Source organism: Neoarius graeffei, chromosome 16, assembly GCF_027579695.1.
Source record: "Neoarius graeffei isolate fNeoGra1 chromosome 16, fNeoGra1.pri, whole genome shotgun sequence".
In the NCBI taxonomy this organism is placed as follows: domain Eukaryota; kingdom Metazoa; phylum Chordata; class Actinopteri; order Siluriformes; family Ariidae; genus Neoarius; species Neoarius graeffei.
Window position 1 is genome coordinate 61,764,914 of NC_083584.1, and position 12,229 is coordinate 61,777,142.

Sequence of the window (12,229 nt, forward strand, 5' to 3'; positions counted from 1 at the left end):
ACCTTCTCCTGCTTTGTGAGCATCAATTATTTTATTATTCAGAATGCGAGGGAGCTGCTTAGAGGAGCCCGTGGCTGTTGATTTTAGAGACAAGTTTGAGGAGTCAAAGAATTTAAACAGCTTTGAAATCTGCATCATCTGACCTTTCCTAACGAACAATTTGAACAAGCCACAGCTCAATAAGCTAATTAAGGTCTGGAACCTTGGTAAAAGTTAACTGAGAACTCAAATGTATTAGGGTGCCCAAACTTTTGCATAGTGATCCTTTTCTTTTTTCACTCTCCAGTTGTACAAAACAAAAATAATACACAAATCTCGTATAAAACGCTGAAAAGAAATGTCTTGTCTTTACCTTTATGCCTTTTGGTGATCAGTTCATCTTCTGCTCACTTAACGATTCACAGTAACAGACATTTTCAGCAAGGGTGCCCAAACTTTTGCATGCCACGGTCTTCTTCTTCTTCTTTTGGTTGCTCCCGATTAGGGGTCGCCACAGCGGATCTTTCGTCTCCATTGCTCCCTGTCTTCCGCATCCTTCTCTACCACACCTGCCACTTTCATGTCCTCTCTCACCACATCCATGTATCTCCTCTTTGGCCTTCCTCGTTTTCGTGTGCCTGGCAGCTCCATCCTCAACATTCTCCTTCCCACATGCTCTGCATCTCTTCTCAGGATGTGCCCATACCATCTCAGTCTCATCTCTCTTAGCTTAATTCCCAAGCTCTCCACATGTGCTGTCCCTCTGATGTGTTTGTTCCTTATCCTATCCAACCTCGTCATTCCCATTGCAAACCTTAACATCCTCAACTCCACCACCTCCAACTTTGCCTCCTGTTTCTTCGTTAAGCGTACGTCTCCAATCCATACATCACAGCTGGTCTCACTACTCTCTTATACATCTTACCTTTCACTTTTGCTGGGACTTTCCTATCACAAATGACTCCCGAAATCCTTCTCCAACTGCTCCACCCTGCCTGCACTCTCTTTCTCACCTCACTATCGCAGCCCCCATTTTCCTGCACAGTTGACCCCAGGAAAATGGGGGCTGCGATAGTGAGGTTTTACATGCCACTGTAAATATTATAAAAGGCAGAAGTATGAATCAAAATAGAATACAAATAATAGAATGGATGGGACATTAATGTTAAAACATACACACATATAAGATGCACTGTATATTGATACAAATTTGGGTATAAATACATTTTATATGTACAGACTAACCACAAGAGGGCAACATGAGCAAAGTTCTCATTAACCATGTCTTGGTTTGTCAGTGGAAGGTCCTCATAAGGAGCGTAGGACAAATTCTGTGTGTGTGTGTGTGTGTGTGTGTGTGTGTGTGTGTGTGTGTGTGTGTGTGTGTTTAACTACGGGTATGTGAAAGCTCAATTACACCCTTCACTCTCACTCTTGGCCTGTCAGTATGTCTCTTAAATGGATGCCATAGCAACTGGACTCATTAGGCTTATCTGTCTCTCTGTCTCTCACACACACACAGTTCTAAATAAGAGATCAAGGCCATGTTCTGATCCTGGTTTTAACATGGGGTTCTTGACCCAACACCAGACCTTGCATGTAAAGTGGGTGGGGCTTAACATCATTCTTTTATGGGGGCCTAAGGACAAAAAAAAGCTCGCTGTCTTCTGAAAATCTGGTTGCTACAGTTAGGTCCATATATATTTGGACACTGACACAAATTTTGTTTTTTTTTACCTGTTTACTGAAACATATTCAAGTTATAGTTATAGAATGGACATGGACATAAAGGCCAGACTTTCAGCTTTCATTTGAGGGTATCCACATTAAAATTGGATGAAGGGTTTAGGAGTTTCAGCTCCTTAACATGTGCCACCCTGTTTTTAAAGGGACCAAAAGTAATTGGACAATTGACTCAAAGGCTATTTCATGGGCAGGTGTGGGCAATTCCTTCATTATGTCATTCTCAATTAAGCAGATAAAAGGCCTGGAGTTTATTTGAGGTGTGGTGCTTGCATTTGGAAGATTTTGCTGTGAAGAAAACATGCGGTCAAAGGAGCTCTCCATGCAGGTGAAAAGTAAGGTGAAGCCATCCTTAAGCTGCGAAAACAGAAAAAACCCATCCGAGAAATTGCTACAATATTAGGAGTGGCAAAATCTACAGTTTGGTACATCCTGAGAAAGAAAGAAAGCACTGGTGAACTCATCAATGCAAAAAGACCTGGACACTCACAGAAGACAACAGTGGTGGATGATTGCAGAATAATTTCCATGGTGAAGAGAAACCCCTTCACAACAGCCAACCAAGTGAACAACACTCTCCAGGAGGTAGGCGTATCAATATCCAAATCTACCATAAAGAGAAGACTGCATGAAAGTAAATACAGACGGTTCACTGCACGGTGCAAGCCACTCATAAGCCTCAAGAATAAAAAGGCTAGATTGGACTTTGCTAAAAAACATCTAAAAAAGCCAGCACAGTTTTGGAAGAGCATTCTTTCGACAGATGAAACCAAGATCAACCTCTACCAGAATGATGGAAAGAAAAAAGTATGGCGAAGGCGTGGTACAGCTCATGATCCAAAGCATACCACATCATCTGTAAAACACGGCGGAGGCAGTGTGATAGCTTGAGCATGCATGGCTGCCAGTGGCACTGGGTCACTAGTGTTTATTGATGATGTGACACAGGACAGAAGCAGCCGGATGAATTCTGAGGTATTCAGAGACATACTGTGTGCTCAAATCCAGCCAAACTGATTGGTCGGCGTTTCATAATACAGATGGACAATGACCCAAAACATAAAGCCAAAGCAACCCAGGAGTTTATTAAAGCAAAGAAGTGGAATATTCTTGAATGGCCAAGTCAGTCACCTGATCTCAACCCAACTGAGCATGCATTTCACTTGTTAAAGACTAAACTTCAGACAGAAAGGCCCACAAACAAACAGCAACTGAAAACCGCTGCAGTAAAGGCCTGGCAGAGCATTAAAAAGGAGGAAACACTGTGTCTGGTGATGTCCATGAGTTCAAGACTTTAGGCAGTCATTGCCAACAAAGGGTTTTCAACCAAGTATTAGAAATGAACATTTTATTTACAATTATTTAATTTGTCCAATTACTTTTGAGCCCCTGAAATGAAGGGATTGTGTTTAAAAAATGCTTTAGTTCCTCACATTTTTATGCAATCATTTTGTTCAACCCACTGAATTAAAGCTGAAAGTCTGAAATTCAGGGTGGCATGGTGGTGTAGTGGTTAGCACTGTCGCCTCACAGCAAGAAGGTCTGGGTTCGAGCCCCGTGGCCAGCGAGGGCCTTTCTGTGTGGAGTTTGAATGTTCTCCCCGTGTCCGCGTGGGTTTCCTCCGGGTGCTCCGGTTTCCCCCACAGTCCAAAGACATGCAGGTTAGGCTAACTGGTGACTCTAAATTGACCATAGGTATGAGTGTGAATGGTTGTCTGTGTCTATGTGTCAGCCCTGTGATGACCTGGCGACTTGTCCAGGGTGTAACCCGCCTTTCGCCCGTAGTCAGCTGGGATAGGCTCCAGCTTGCCTGCGACCCTGTAGAACAGGATAAAGCGGCTACAGATAATGAGATGAGAGATGAGTCTGAACTTCAACTGCATCTGAATTGTTTTGTTCAAAATCCATTGTGGTAATGTACAGAACCAAAATTAGAAAAATGTTGTCTCTGTCCAAATATTTATGGACCTACAGTAACTGTATATCCAAAACCACATCCTCTTCACTACATGCTCTTTGTGAGCTCTTGAAGGACCATAAACTAACATTTTGTTGTTCAGTATTAATTAACAATAACGTTAAGAAAGAATTTTAGAAGAAGCCACATGAGCTTGTACGCTAAGATCATACATGACCTCAGTCCCCCATTAGCTTGTGTTTTCACGCATGTTTCTTTCCCTCTAAACACATTTATATATCTGTATACTGCTGGGAATAACCAGTGCATCGAGCCCTGACTGCAACCCAAACCATTAAAAATAAAACACATGCCTGTACATTGCTGCATTACGCATCTGTAATGAGTATTTGAGTAGCTTCAGTGATGCACAGATGGAAAACTTATCGAAATTATGTTTAGGCTTCTTTCTAGCTTTTCTCCTTGCAAACTCATCCACCAAATCATCAAAGTTCATCAGCACTCCGACTCACCGGCCAGCCGTGACTCAGTGTTGAGACTTTCTTTGCCCCTTTTCAGTTCTGAGTGCATTTTCATTCCCACCCGTTTGGGAAAATGAATGCTCTCTATTTTCTCTTTCCTTTCAAGTTTTTTTTTTTATTGAAACACTTTGTGTAGGTTTACAGTTATACATGATTTTTTTCATCCATTTGCTTTTTACACCCTCAACCTCGATCCAAATCTAGCACCACTGAGTGTAAGAAAACACAACTCTGAGAAGGTGGGGTCAGTTACCATATGAGTGCTCCAGCTACATTTCTACAACTTCTCAAGGCCGGATTAACTATATGGGCCTGCGGCACAGTGCCCAGGGGCACCAACCACTCACGGCCAGTGGGGGGGCACCACATGACAGAAACTTTAAAAATATTTTTCGTGAATGTTTGTACACTTAAAATGGTTATACACTTGACATTGTTAAATAGTCATATATAATTCATTATGAACACTTTCATAAGAACAACAACAATAATCATAATTCTGAGCAAGAGTGGCCTATGTGACCATTAACCCCCCTTTCCTCAACCTGTCAGTTGAGCCAGTCCACCTACGGTGAAATGTATCAATTTTTTTAAAACCGCGGTAGAAATGAAAAATGGACAGACATCAATTGAGTGGTTGTGCGAAGAGAAAATTAAAAAAAGAGAGGCTCCAGGCGTGTAGCTGCAATTAAAAATGTTCCAGTGTTAGATCTTTTTTTTTTTATAAAAACATCGACAACTGCTGTCACTACCAGCGCTGAAGCCGAAGCTAGTGAAATCAGCGACGCTAGTGAGGGAGATGGCCCTGCTAGCACTAGCCGGGGAGATGCTACAACCACAGCCAGTGTTAGCTGAGGGGTCGGCGACGACGAGGATCCCCTTGAGACATACAAATATATGCTGCTCATTTTTGAATAAGACATTTCAATATGCCTACATGCATATCGTTGGTTGTTTTCAGTGAATTTGATGGGCTGATGTAGCCTACTTAATACATTTTCAATGAGGAAGAATGACCTTGTTTATGTGTACTATTGTTTATGTATATGCTACTATTTTTGACAGCAAAAGGCAAGGTTTGTGAGTGTGTGCAGGAGGTTACTGAACGTGTGTGCGCAGGGTGTGTGTGTGTGGGGGGGGGGGGGGGGGGGGCACTTGAGGTATAGTGCCCAGGGGCACCGCATTGGCTTAATACGGCACTGAACTTCTACATTCAATGTGTATATTTATAATAAAATAAATGCATTTTGATTTTGTATATACAACTACATTTAACATTTACACTTCTATGCATTCAGATTGACACTCACCAGCCACTTTATTAGGAACACCCATCCACCTGCTGTTTGATGCAGTTGAAACCTGCTGGATCATGGATCTAGTAGTATCGGATTGGCTCATGATTGCATTTCAGTGTGACACGACTGCAGGATACGGATTAACATGAAATGCAATGGTGATTTCTGACGTAAAATTAGCTTTAATTTTTAAAAAGCAGTGAAGACCCCAGTATTTCAGAAAGCGCTGATCTCCTGGGGTTTTCACACACAGCAGTCGCTAGAGTTTACACAGAATGGTGCCACAAACAAAAAACTCTGAGTGAGCGACAGTTCTGTGGGTGGAAACAAACGCCTTGTTGATAAGAGAGGTCAGAGGAAAATGGACAGATTGGTTTGAGCGTTTTTGCCAGGAAGGATATAGTAACTCATATAATCACTCTTTACAAACGTGATGAGCAGAAAAGCATCTCAGCATGCAACAGCAGAAGAACACATTGGGTTCCACTCCTGTAGCCAAGAACAGGGATCTTTAGAAATCAACAACAAGTTCCTATTAAAGTGGATGGGTAGTGTATATTTCACATTTATATTTATTTATATTATTTATGATGGCTGATATTTATTGATGTATCATTTAATTTTTTATTTATTATTATTATTATTATTATTATTATGTTAGGGCGGCACGGTGGTGTAGTGGTTAGCGCTGTCGCCTCACAGCAAGAAGGTCCTGGGTTCAAGCCCCGTGGCTGGCGAGGGCCTTTCTGTGCGGAGTTTGCATGTTCTCCCCGTGTCCGCGTGGGTTTCCTCCGGGTGCTCCGGTTTCCCCCACAGTCCAAAGACATGCAGGTTAGGTTAACTGGTGACTCTAAATTGACCGTAGGTGTGAATGTGAGTGTGAATGGTTGTCTGTGTCTATGTGTCAGCCCTGTGATGACCTGGCGACTTGTCCAGGGTGTACCCCGCCTCTCGCCCGTAGTCAGCTGGGATAGGCTCCAGCTTGCCTGCGACCCTGTAGAACAGGATAAAGTGGCTAGAGATAATGAGATTATTATGTTGTCAGGGTGCAGGCACTTACGGATGCAAACACAGGGGAGCGCGGGTGCATCACAAACTGGTAATCAAATCCAAATCAGCAAACAGAAGACGTAGTCAGGGTAGGGCTAGCGTTGGTTGATGTGGAAACGGCATTTCAGAGATTAGGTGAGAAAGCAGAGTCAAAGTAATCACGGGAAATAGGGTCAAAGTCACGGGAAGTAAGTACTGGAAAATAAGGCTTAGTATGGTCAGGCATGGGGACACAGAACGATACTTCACAACTGGTGTGAATGTTTGCTGAGCTTATATATATAGAGAGAGGTGATTACTGGGGAAATGGAAAACAGGTGCACTTCCTAATAATCAGGAGATGAGGGGCACTGTAGTGCTTGGGAAGTGTAGTCTGGAGTGGCCATGTTTGGAGGCTGCTCTGAACTCAGGTTTTCGGTGCTATTACTGTAGGTAGGCCAGACAGAGGAATAAGCTTTAGTGCCTTGGAGAAGTGATCAATGATTACCAGGATGACTGTATTACCTTGGGACTGGGGTAGGTCAGTGATGAAATCAATGGCTATATGTGACCAGGGTCTTTGAGGTACAGGAAGTGGACAGAGTTTTTCTGCAGGCGGAGCCTGGGGTACCTTGGCTTGGGCACAAGTGGAACAGGATGAAACAAATTGGTTTATCTCTGAGACCATGTTCTCCCACCAATTCTTGTTCCAGAGGAGCTGATGTGTTGACTGCTAGGGTGCCCCGTGGGAGGTGATGTGTGGGCCCAGGTGATGAGTCGACCTCAAAATTTGGGAGGCACATACATGAGTCTGGAAGGACAGGCCTCAGGAGGATTTGGAGTTTGGGCCTGTGCCAGCTCTTTATCCACCTCCCATGTAATAACATGTATGAAGCACTTGGGTGGCAGGATCGGAGTGGGCTCTGAACTGTTGCTGGAGACGGTGTGGATTCTGGAGAGGGTGTCTGCCTTCATGTTTCTGTGACCTGGATGATATGAAATAGTGAACCGGAATTGGGTGAAGAAGAGTGCCCACCTGGCTTGACAGGGATTCAGGCATTTAGCTGTTTTCAGATACTCAAGGTTTTTATGGCCTGTGAGGATTGTGAATGGATGTGTGGCACCCTCCGGCCAGTGTCCCCACTCTTCGAGGGCTAGTTTGATGGCTAGAAGTTCAAGGCTACAGGATATAGCTTGGGCTTCTCTCCGAAGCACTGGGATACTACCCCTCCCACTCTTGTCTCAGAGGCATCAACTTCCATGGTGAAAGGCTGAGTTGAGTTTGGGTGCCTGAGAATGGGGGCTGACGTGAAGGTTGCCTTAAGTTGCTTGAAGGCTTCTTCAGTGGCTTGATTCTGTTGGAGACATTGTGGACCGTTTTTCAGCAGGGCTGTGAGGGGTGCGATGATCATGCTGAAGCCTCAGATGAAACGGCGATAGAAATTGGCAAACCCCAGGAAGCATTGCAGTTCCTTCACGGTGGTTGGTATGGGCCAGGATGTGACCACGAAGACTTTGCTCTTGTCCATGCTTACCCCCTCCATGCTGATGCTGTAACCAAGGAAAAAGATCTGGTTGATGTGAAATTCACATTTCTCTGCTTTAACATATAGGTGGTTCTCTAAGAGCCAGGTGAGCACTGACCTAACATGTTTGTGGTGGGAACTTCACTGGGGGAGTAGATCAGGATATCATCTATATATGCTATCACATAGCATCCCAGCATGTCTGTGAGGACGTTGTTGATAAGGCATTGGGAAATACTGGGAGCACAAGAAAGTCCATAAGACATTACACAATACTCAAAGTTCCCAGACGTTGTACTGAAAGTGGTTTTCCACTTGTCACCCTCACGAATCCTTACCATATTATATGTGGTTCTAAGGTCTAGGTTGGTGAATATTCGAGTTGACCTTAATTGTTCTAATGCTGAGGGTACCAGGGGGAGCAGAAAAGGGTACTTTACTGTGATCTGGTTAAGACCTCGGTAACTGATGCATAGGCGAAAGCCCCCCTTTCTTTTCCACAAAAAAGAAGCTTGCTGAGGCTGGAGATGTTGATGGTCAAATGTGCCCCTGTTGTAGCACTTCTTGTACATACTCCTGCATGGCAGCTTGCTCAATGAGGGACAGAGGATATATGCAATTACAAGTTGGTGTCATGCCTGGGAGAAGGCCAATCATAAGTTCAATGAGGGGGTAGGCTACTTGCCCTTCCCTTACTGGAAACTTCTTGAAGTTTGTGTTAACAAGAGGGAACATTGTCGATGCCTCCAGGCAAAGGGCTCTCTTTAGATGTGGAAGAAATGGTCACTTGCGGAAGTTGTAAACAGTTCTGAAAGCATGATGGTGACCATTGTAGAATGTCCCTGTGTTGCCAGGAGATTAGGGGGTTGTGGAGCTGAAGCCAAGGGAAACCCAGAACTATGGCATGCTGTGCTGTGTGAGTGACTAGCAGGGTGATATGTTCTACATGAAGGGCCCCAACCTGGATTTCGAGAGGTGAGGTGCATGTTGTAACGAGCCCTACACCGATGGGACCACCATCAATGGCCTTGAGGTTCACAGGTCGCTGGAGCTCCTCCATGGCCAGGTTGTACCTCTGGATGACCTCAAGATTGATGAAGTTGCCCTCTGCCCCTGAGTCTATGAAAGCAGAGAGAACATGTGTCAAGTCTGGAAGCTTTAACAGTACTTGAACCTTGAGAGAATGTGGTGTGCGAATTAATTCATGACTCACCGGGCTAGAAGGACTGGTTTCTTTGCTGGGGGGACCCTCCCTTCTGGGGTTAGGTGGACAAACTGGGCACCTAGCTATAAGGTGGCCTGGTTCACTGTAGTAGAAACATAACCCTTCATAACGTCTCCTGTCCCTCTCTGAGTGTTGAAGGCGAGCATGGGAGATCTCCATCGGAGTCAGGGATTGCGGAGTTGATGGAAGGGCTGGTGAGGGTTGTAAAGGGGGTCTGTTGTGAAGCAGATGATCCAGTTGGATCGCCAAGTCGATGAAGGAGTCAAGGGTGAGTTGCTTGCTGTGGCATGCCAGTTCGGTGAGAAACTCAGGGCGTAGTCCCTGTCGAAAAGTGGCTTTCAGAGCAGGCTTGTTCCACCCACTTCCTGCCACCAGTGTGTGGAACTCTAGGGCATATTCGCCCACTCTCCTATCCCCCTGCTGGATTGTGAGTAGCTTTTCACCCACTTCAACACCCTCAGGCTGATGATCAAAGACTCGCTTGAACAGTTCGATCAAACGATCATAAGAGGAGGTGTGTTCACCACCACGCTCCCAAACAGCACTGGCCCACTTCATTCTCTGTGAGGAGATTGAGGAATTGTGCAATCTTCTGCTCCTCTGTTGCTCCTGTGAAGGTCGTGAAGTATAACGAACACTGAAGAAGAAAACCCTTGCAGTCAGAAACCTCTCTGGAGTGCGTTTCTGGTTGGGGAACCATCATGGCTGCACTATTGGAAGATGGGGTGTGTCAGGATGGCCTGCGAGACAACAGCTGTTAGTTGTGACATTCTGGTGTTGAGTTCACTTGACATCTGTTGTTGTTCTCCCAACAATTGCCCCAGAGCATTGAGAGCAGTTTGCTTAGCTTCCTCTGCTGCATCCATTGCAGGCGAAGTATCCTGTCAGGGTGCAGGCACTGATGGATGCAAACACAGGGTGCGTCACAAATTGGTAACCAAATCCAAATCAGCAAACAGAAGACATAGTCAGGGTCAGGCTTGGGTTGGTCGATGTGCAAACAGCGTTTCAGAGATCAGACAAGAAAGCAGAGTCAAATTAATCACAGGAAAAAGGGTCAAAGTCACGGGAGGTCAGTACTAGAAAATAAGGCTTGGTATTATCAAGCATGAGGACACAGAATGATAGTTTGCAACTGGCGTGAGTGTTTGCTGAGCTTATATAGAGGGGTGGTTACTGAGGAAATGGGAAACAGGTGCACTTCCTAGGGAAATGAGGGGCGCTGTGGCACTTGGGAAGTGTAGTCCAGAGCGGTCATGTTTGGAGCCTGCTCCGAACTCAGGTTTTCAGTGCTATTACTGACATATGTATTTTTGACACTGAAATATAAAACTGATATTTTACATCAGAGTAGCCTCAAATGTTCAAAAATATAGTCAGAAAGTAATATTAAAAATTCTGTATGTGACACCACAAATAGAGATTCAGATTCTGTGACATTTGTGATCAAATATTTGCCTCATGTTTTGTGGATCCTGATCATGACTTCAAATCTACTTTCCTCACTGTGAGTGCCCCTGAGCCTGTGCCCAGTAGACTTGCTCGCTAATCCGCCCTGATACACTGTTTGATCACTGAATCCCACTAAAGGCCAACACCTGAACTGTTTTCAATGTGGATCTTACTTGCATCAAACGCAGCAGGGGTCCATTTAAGCCAGCGTTTCAGCACTGTGAGATGCAAACCCACGCATGCTGTCAATTCTAGAAAGTGTGAAAATGTTAAGCAGTAGGTACTATGAGCTGTTTCACTCATAGTTTTGCTCATATTTTTTTACAGTCTTGGAAGTCTGGATTTTGACACCTGTAACCAAAAAGCGAATTGTGTTAATAACCATTTTACTAACCAGTTTACTAATATTCGCTACATAATGCTAAGCCTTAAAAAAAACCTTTACTATTTTAGTACTTCTTCATTCATTCATTATCTGTAACTGCTTATCTTGTGCAGGGTCGCGGGCAAGCTGGAGCCTATCCCAGCTGACAGTGGGTAATAGGTGGGGTACTGTAACGCGGCTGTAACAAACCAGACGCTCGCGGATATTGAATGAACTCAAGGTTTTAATGAGCACAATGGAAAAAGACAATGTACAACAGCCAGGCCAGGTCAATGCCGAGAGGCAATACTGTGCGAGGAACAAAACAAACAAAGGGGTATAAATGCAAACGGAAACAAAAAGGTACAGGTGATGGTAATTAGAACTCGGGGGAGCCACTCCTAGGAAGTGGCTCTGGGTTGGCTGACGGAGTGCACGTGGTAGTGACTGGTGTGTGAGGGGGATTGTGGGAAGTGGAGTCCTGAGTGTTAGGTGAGCCCGGGAGCGTGACAGGTACACCCTGGATAAGTCAGCAGATCATTGCAGGGCTGACACATAGAGACAAACAACCATTCACACTCACACCTACGGTCAATTTAGAGCCACCAATTAACCTAACCTGCATGTCTTTGGGGGAAACCGGAGCACCCGGAGGAAACCCACGGAGACATGGGGAGAACATGCCCTTGTCAGCCACTGGGCTCGAACCCAGAACGTTCTTGCTGTAAGGCGACAGTGCTAACTACTACACCACCATGTCACCCTCTTCTTTGTCTTCTTATTGCTATAATGATGCTCAGTTAAGTTAATTAAGGCTCAAATATATTTTGTGATGCTAAATTATGCTGAAGTACATATATAAACAGGAATAACTCAAGAATACACATTCTCTCTATGGACTCTGTCTGAGCTGCTGAGCGCCAATAATGATGTGAATGCCGGTGATAAAGACAGAGCTGTTTCCCACGCGTCAGAGAGTTAATCGAAACGAGGCCTCGCTGAACACCATTCAGCCTGGGATCAAAACAGTCTCAAGGCTGAATCATGCTGGCTTAGCTGTGTGTGTGTGTGTGTGTGTGTGTGTGTGTGTGTGTGTGTGTGTGTGTGTGTGTGTGTGTGTGTGCATGCGCATGTATGAAGAAGAGAAAGAGTGCAAATGGAGCAGTTTGACAGA